Consider the following 7,750-nt stretch of genomic DNA (forward strand, 5'->3'; position numbering starts at 1 on the left):
TTTGGCTAACAAAGGTCAAGCGGATTGGGTTATAAATGTGTGAATCATTAATTGCAGCGTGTGTTCCTTTTACTGTGTTGCTGAGAATTGCGCAGGGGAGCAGAGATTAAATACTTCTCTGCACGCTGCAGTGGTTTTCCCCCCGAGTGCCAGAGTTAGCTCTGCCCTTGTGTGAGGAGACATCAGCTCAGCTCTGTTGGTTGCTTCTGTTGGCCACTTGGACCTCCACCAAATAATAATGTTGTGCTGAGTTTTCTGTGATTGGAGTCCTTGCTTTTCTCAGAGAACAGAGCTTGGTATAAAAGTGCCATAATATCATATTGTAAGGGTGTCAATCTGCCATTTTGTCAGGTGTTTTGATACACATACATGTTTATAAAAGAAAAATACTTTGGGCAGATATGGGAGCTCATAGCCTCACTCATGTGACTGATCCTAGAACATTTAACGCGTGAATATTCAGTGGGAACATTTCTGAGCTAAAAGTAGAAGTTTGTGAATGATTAGTTGCCAATTGTTTTCTGAGTACATAATAAATAAAATCCTATGTCCCAAGAGTGTGCTTTCAAGTTATGGGTCAAACATCTTGCTGTACCAGTGTGGTATCTTCTTGAGGGTGGACATTAGTTGTGACCAGGGATTAGGATCAGATCCCAGCTGGTGTGGCCTATAGCCTTATAAATTGCTGTGGTCAGTCACTGAGTATTCCCTCAGTGTTAATGAGGATCAGGCTTGGGGTAACACCAACAGGGCAGTATTGCACTTAATATGCTCTGTTTCTGAGTGGAAGTCTGGATGTGTTTGGGAGCTCTAAGAAAGGGCAATCTGTCCTCATCCACACGTCTGTAGAGCTCAGACTGAGACAGCATCTCCTTAGGGCTTTGGGGGTTAACTCCGTGTGTCTGAATAGTGAATGTGGACCAAAGAGCAGGCTTGAAAGATGCTGAGCTGATACTGCTGAGATATATAGAGCATGCAGCACTTGGTGTGTGTGCTTCTCATTGCAGAAGAGGGACATGCATCAACAGCTACTACTGAAGAGGAATATTTTAGTATGCAAGACGCCTTCTTACCAGCAGCAAGATTAACATGCAAGGAAAACTTGGAAAAGCAAGCAGTCAAAGCTTGTAGAAGAGAAAAACATTGCAAAGCATCTAGCTTTGTAAAAGGATGTGTAAAACCCAGTAGTGAGAGCAGTGCTAATGTTTTGGCATCCAAATTCAACTAGCAACCTTTGACTCTATGCCAGTTCAGCACTGGGTGTGAAACTCTTGGCAGTTTGCCTTGACTTCACAGCATTTTTAGGTCTGGAGACAGAGAGTGCAGGGAGAGAGAGAGTGCAGAGACCTGAGTATTCAGATGATTTTATAAGTCTTGTTTGTTTTGCTTTTCTGTTTAAATGAAGTTATTAATACCTTTAGGGACTATGGAGGATCTAACTCGCAAAGCTTAGAATGGGGAAATGGGGAAACAAACTACATTCCCCATTTCTTTAAAAGTGGTGCTTAGAAGTGTTAAACTATATTTTTTCCTCCCTTTAAACAAACAAACAAAATATTTATTGCCAAGGAAAGCTATTATCTGATGTGATTTTCAGGAAGTAAAAATCACATCAGCTTAAAATGCCAAAATTCTTTGTCAAGAAACAGTATGTTTTTTAACATCTCCCCTTTCTCAGAACTATCGGAACTGCTTAGAGAATCTGGAAACAAAAGGCCACAGCTTCTGAAAAATCAGAAAAAATGAAATTATGAGGATGTTTATTGTTTAGTTTGTGTTTGCACAGCAAATACACTACATCAAGATGTTTAACCTGATGTTTTAACTAAACTAATTTTAGATCCAAGGGGTGCTTTTCCAAAACAGTGGAATGATTTTCCTTTTGCTTGTAGGTGTAAGTTTTCCCAAGTCAGATTAAATTTCATAATGATATTTACATAATGAATGGTATAAATTCAGAAGTCCTCTCACTAACCTTTCTAAGAGTTTCAATTAGCAGGTGCGTAAGTGTCTTTGAGATTCCAATAATTATGGATTTTCCTCAGAGGTCTTTTGCCCATCTGCTGTTTAAAGCAGTTCTCTTCCTCTGTGTGGGAGGGGAGGGCAGATTGTTCTTCCCAGCATCTCTGCCACCGACCTTAGCAGCAGAAAGCCTTGTCAGGCAAAGGGGAGGATCTAGAAGCAGCAGGGTTAGCAGAGGCAGAGCCTGCCAACTTCGCATCACCAGCTCATGAAAGGATTACACCAGCCCTTTACTTCTTTGCTCTTATTACCATGCAGTCGTGTACACTGAAATTTCTATGCCTGTTGTACCAGCTTTTATGCCTTCATCTTCCCTGTGGGTAGCACAGCCCACAAATTTGCTGTTTCACTTATTCCAGCTTCCCTGTGGGAACTTTGATGGCAAGCACAACCAGACAACTTCAAATCAGAGATCCTAGGAAGATGTTGTGGAAACTCTTACAGACATTACCGAGGGCAGCAGTGTATCCCACAATCTGCCAGTACCCATGCCTGTATATTCCCACGCTGGCTTGCAGAAGAAGGCAGGGCAGCAGATTTCTCCACATTGGCAAATCCTATATAGCCTATTTTGTACTATTCACACTTTTTTGTTCCCCTGCAAGTTTTGAATAGGATTAACAAATGGGGTTTTTCCTTTAAGCTCTGGTGAACTTTACTAACATAGTCAGTAACTGCGTCAGAAGTTTTAAACAGTCTTTTTCACTAGTGGTTCTCTTGGCACCATAATTTCTTGTCTTAATAGAGGCACTGACACTTTGTGGGTGACAGTTCTTGCTCTGTATCACCATCAGAGTGTGTGACATATTAACTTTAAAGCAACGTAGAGGTTTTATTTGCTGAAAACAGGTCTCTTTAAATATTGACTTCTTTAAACATTAAACTTTACAGACAAACATCCCAGAATTGATGATGCAGGGATTGCAAAATAAATTACTGTTTAAACCATGGAATGTGCAGCATGACAGTTCAGAGCAGCTGTCAGGGCCACCTCCGGCTACCCTCTGGGAAGTGCTCTCACCAGCTGTGATATTCATGCTAACAGTGGTTTCAGACTTATTCCAGGAATCATTATTGTCAAATAAGCATACTGATTGATTAGTTTAATGACTTCCAATCAATCTCTTATTGTCTGCCCTCTGATTTGTGAAGTGGTTGCTTTGTGAAAAATAAAGTGATGTTGGTCATTTGGGAATGTCAAAAATGAAAGTGTGTAATTTAAGTGGTGTAAAACTTCCATGGCAAGGCTTATAGCTCAGTAATTTCCTCTCCAGGTAAAAATGTATTGATCAATTCTTTGGAAATTCCAATCACTTTGGCATTTGTATTGCCTCAGGGAGCTTGCCCAGCTCCAGTTTCAAGTTCTTTGAGTCAAGCACCTTGCCTGAAGAAGGAAGGACAAATTCTAAACCATTACCACCCCCTCTGAGTTTTGCTGCCAGATTTGTCTCCTTTTCACTGCACTCTGAAAATAAGAGTAAGTTCTCTGGAAAGCCTCAGAAGAGTGCAAACAATGCTACATACCAGATATGTTTTACTTCAGCTCAGAAACAATCCTTTGCAAGCAAGTTTACCTATAATCCAGTAGGAAGACTTTGAACAAAGTTACAACTTGCAAGACCATACCCAGACTGCACTTACTGGAGTATGGAAAACTGATGACTTATCTTCAGGACAGAATGATAAGCCATTCTTTTGCATTTTAGGTGAGACCAAAAGCACAACTTCGAGGAAAACCTCCTTTTTTTCCCCACTTACCATGCTGCAGAGAGGTCTCAAAACATATTATCTGGATTACCTGCAGGTAACTCCAACCCAGATGTGCTCCTGGAGTGCTCCAGACACTAAAGAGTGACAGAATCAGAGGAAAATCAATCTGAGGTAAAACCTACTGAAATTAATGTATTGTGGAATACCCATGAATTGTTTTACTTTACAGATCCACTCCTACTCTGTTATCCTACTTGTCAATATATGCGTAGACCAAATGATCTTCTGATGTACAATTAATTACCATTTCAGCTGCAGTATCGCATTTGGTAAGTGCCAACTAATGCATAAATACACTAAAAATAAAATACATTTTTATGGGAGGAAAAACCCCAGATACCAAAGCCAAACAAAAGAAATGGTTTCTGGTTCAAAACAGAACTTTTGTCAAATGCTTTTTCTTCTGCTGCTGCAAAGAAGGGAAACACTGGGCATCCAACCACAGGCAGGATTAAAGCTCAGATGGGTTAGGTCACTTTACTTCACTGACTTCACTGGACAAAATAACTACACATCCTAGATAAAGATCTAGAAAAAATGTAATTTGCCGTAAGCAGTGGCTGCAAATTCAAAATTCGTGAATAGGGTTTTAACAACCACAATAAGAATATAACACCAGGACAAATACAATATTCACTCGGCTAATTTCTGCTCTTCATTCCAAGCCTCCAGCTTTACTACATTAGAAAGGGCAGGCTGGAAGTATCCCTGGTGTCATGGGAAACAACACATTCATCCAACTGATTCATGGAGCTCTATGGAATGTGATCCAAAGCCCTGCAATTTAGGCTTCCCTTTGGATGCTTAATGTTTCTGTATGAATCCCTCCCTCTATCTACTTGCATGTATTCTCAACTCAGGCAGCATTTGGAATTTATTTCTACCTCAAAGTTTACATCTGTCTCTTCCTGTTTAAGCAAACTGGCACTGATCTGCTTTAAATTAAGACCATGTGTTATACCACAGAATATTAAGAAGGTTTACCCCAGCCTGCATTCCAGCTAGCACTGTTCTCCTCAGCAGAAGCTGCAGGCTAGTTCTTACCTAAAGATTCACATATATGTCTTAGGTTTCCGGAAGATTGTTATGCTCTGAAATATCTACCTGGAAGAATCTGGAAGAATCTCTTTCTGTTTGGAAAAGAGATCCCTCCTTGGCACCTGTGATTACATAGATGCACTTCCCATTCCCCATTTTTTCAAAGACCCTGAGTTTCTATCCATCTTTTCCAGTGCTGCTGACTTGATATGTCAGGAAATTTCTTTCTTTTCTCAGTGATAATAGAATTGAAGACCTTCCTACCAAGTGCACCGAGAGGTAGGCAACTGGGCTGCTCTAATATAAGTGATGTTGAGTATGCATAAACTGGAATTTTACCAGAACTAGTTAATTTTAAAATCTAAGCGGAAGGTTACAGTCAGCTGAACTGATCTTGGATGACCTACAGATAAAAGACACAGGTTAATTCAGGTGTAAATCTGAACAAAAACTGTCCCGAGGAAGCTGTTGATTTAGCTATAGGCAGTTGCTGAAAATATAACAATTCTGTAATAGACATGCCCTTCTAAAGGGTATTAACTAGTATACTAAAGATGCCAGATGACTGAAATAAAAAAACTCTGAATTGTTGAATGTGAGCAGGAAGGAGTTCATCCTGTTTAAAAAAACCAAAACAAAATAAAACAAAAATGACTTTCTGACAAAGAACTAGGACACAAAGTGTTGGATTTAATTTTGTTGAGAGAATTTGGACTCCCAGCAACTTCTGAGCAGCCTGAGCAGTGATGCTGTTTTTGTGTCTGCTGGATATTACATACGTATTCATAATTTTCCTGGCATCACTGGTGAAAGTTAAAATCCAAGATAATTGAGAATAAAGGAAGTAGATAAACTGGCAGCTTTGGCCTATGTGCCCTTTAATCTAAACAAGTCTTAATATTCAGTTTTGCAAGTGTGATTGTGCAACTCAAGATAAGTGCTCCACTTCTGTCCCAATGCTCTTTAGTTAGTCACTGCCTGCAGTGCTTTCTGCAATATCTGTCCTTGACACTCTCCAATACAGATGATTATAAACTTATGTGTATGAAAAGTATATTCTTTGTGTGTGTGAATCTCTTGTTTTCCTACTGCCTCTTAAAAAATCTGCCTCTCTTTCTTTGCCTCCATCCCTGCTCTCTGCACTTCACACTCAGAAAGGCTTTGTTAACAGCTTCAGGGCAGCCACTCATGGAGAACAATCGAAACATCTCAGAAGCTGGCCAGCTTTTCACTTGAATAGTTCAAACCATCCCTTTACTTAAAGTCACAGGTATGCGTACATAACTTAATTGAATTAGGACATCACACAAAAAAACCCTCTATCTAAGCCTGACTTACCTCAGGCTTTCTGCTGACCAAAGAGTCAGGCTGAGTCTGTGACACTAAAAGCATTTAGAATTTGAAAAGCAAGCAGCACAAACTCAGATCTTTATTCTCCCAGGTAAGGAAATCCCCCAGCCAGGGGGTTTATTTGGCAGAACTTAGAATGTATCAAATCTGACTGAAGATCTGGAAACTCAGTGTCTGGTTAATGCCTTGAAGAGGGAAACTCAAGATGAATATGATGACTGCAAATTCTTCATGATTGTGAACAAAAATGCAACCAAAAAACTGACACATCTAAGAAATGTTTTTCTGAGATACACAGCTGCACTGCTGAACTACCTGATGGTCAAATCTCAGAACACAAGCTTTCCTCCACCTGACAAAGACCATTCAATTTTTAAGACTTTTTGTGGGCAGCTTTCTAGCTGCCAAAGGTTGTTGAAGCGTTTCAGTTTTGTTTTTCGCACATTGTCAAAAGATTTTTTGTTTTGGCTTGTGTGCTTTCAAAGGCAGAACAGAAATATTGACAAAGGCACTATTCATGTCAGTATTTAACTGCTGATTGACAACTCTTTTTCTGCGTGCTGGTGGAAGCTGCTGAATTATAGGTTTGGCTGGAAGGAGCCGACAGTGAAATCGAACACCTCTTCCTCAGTCCCAAATAACTGCAAATCTAAAGGGTCTTTTGTTGAAAGATTACTGAGTTTCAGAAAGCCAGGAAAGAAAGAAAAATATTTTTTCCCAATTCTTTCCTTGTGCTTATTGCTACAGAGTCCACCTCTGACCCCTGATCTCAGGGTAGGTATTTCTATCATCCTCATCAGCCTGCCGTCTAACAAAGAGGTTGTTAGTTTCTGTTTGGTGTATTGTTTCTTCCCACATCATTTCAGTGAAAGGAGAACAAAGTTTAAAATGCTGGATATTCTTATGTTTAAAAATTCTATGGTAGGAAGAAGGAGAAGTTGAAGAATGGACCCTGTTAAGTACTGAGACCTTGTTTTCTATACAAGGAATAAAAACTAGAAGAAAACCAGAGAAAGTGGGCCAGTATTTTAGGGTTTGCATCTTCTAACAAAAAGTTATTTCACAGTTTTAAGCAGTATTTACACATCATTGTCTACTAAAAAAAAAATGGTGCAAAGTTTCCATGAAACAGCTGCCAGTTTTACCTTTTTCTAATATTTTTAGCTTTCATTTTTAAATTTCTCTTTTTAAAAGGGGAGCCTTAAGAAGGGTTGGGGGATCTCATTGCTTTTTGCAACTCCCTGAAAGGAGGCTGTGGTGAGGTAGGAGTCAGTCTCTGTTACTGTGCCTGCAGTGAGAGGACAGGAGGAAATGGCCTGAAGATTCAGATTAGATATTAGAAAATATTGTCACTGTTAGGGTGGTCATACAATGGAATAGGTTGCCCAGGGAGGTGGTGGAGTCACCATCCCTGGAGATGCTCAAGAGGCATCTGGATCTGGCGTTGGGTGACGTGGTTTGGGGTTTAGGACAGTGCTGGGTTGATGGTTGGATTTGATGATCTTAACAGTCTCTCCCAACCTTGATTATTCAGTGATTCTGTGAAAAGACTTACTTGAGCATTGCAGGA

Source organism: Lichenostomus cassidix, chromosome Z, assembly GCF_008360975.1.
Source record: "Lichenostomus cassidix isolate B80296 chromosome Z, HeHo_3.0, whole genome shotgun sequence".
Taxonomy (NCBI): Eukaryota; Metazoa; Chordata; class Aves; order Passeriformes; family Meliphagidae; genus Lichenostomus; species Lichenostomus cassidix.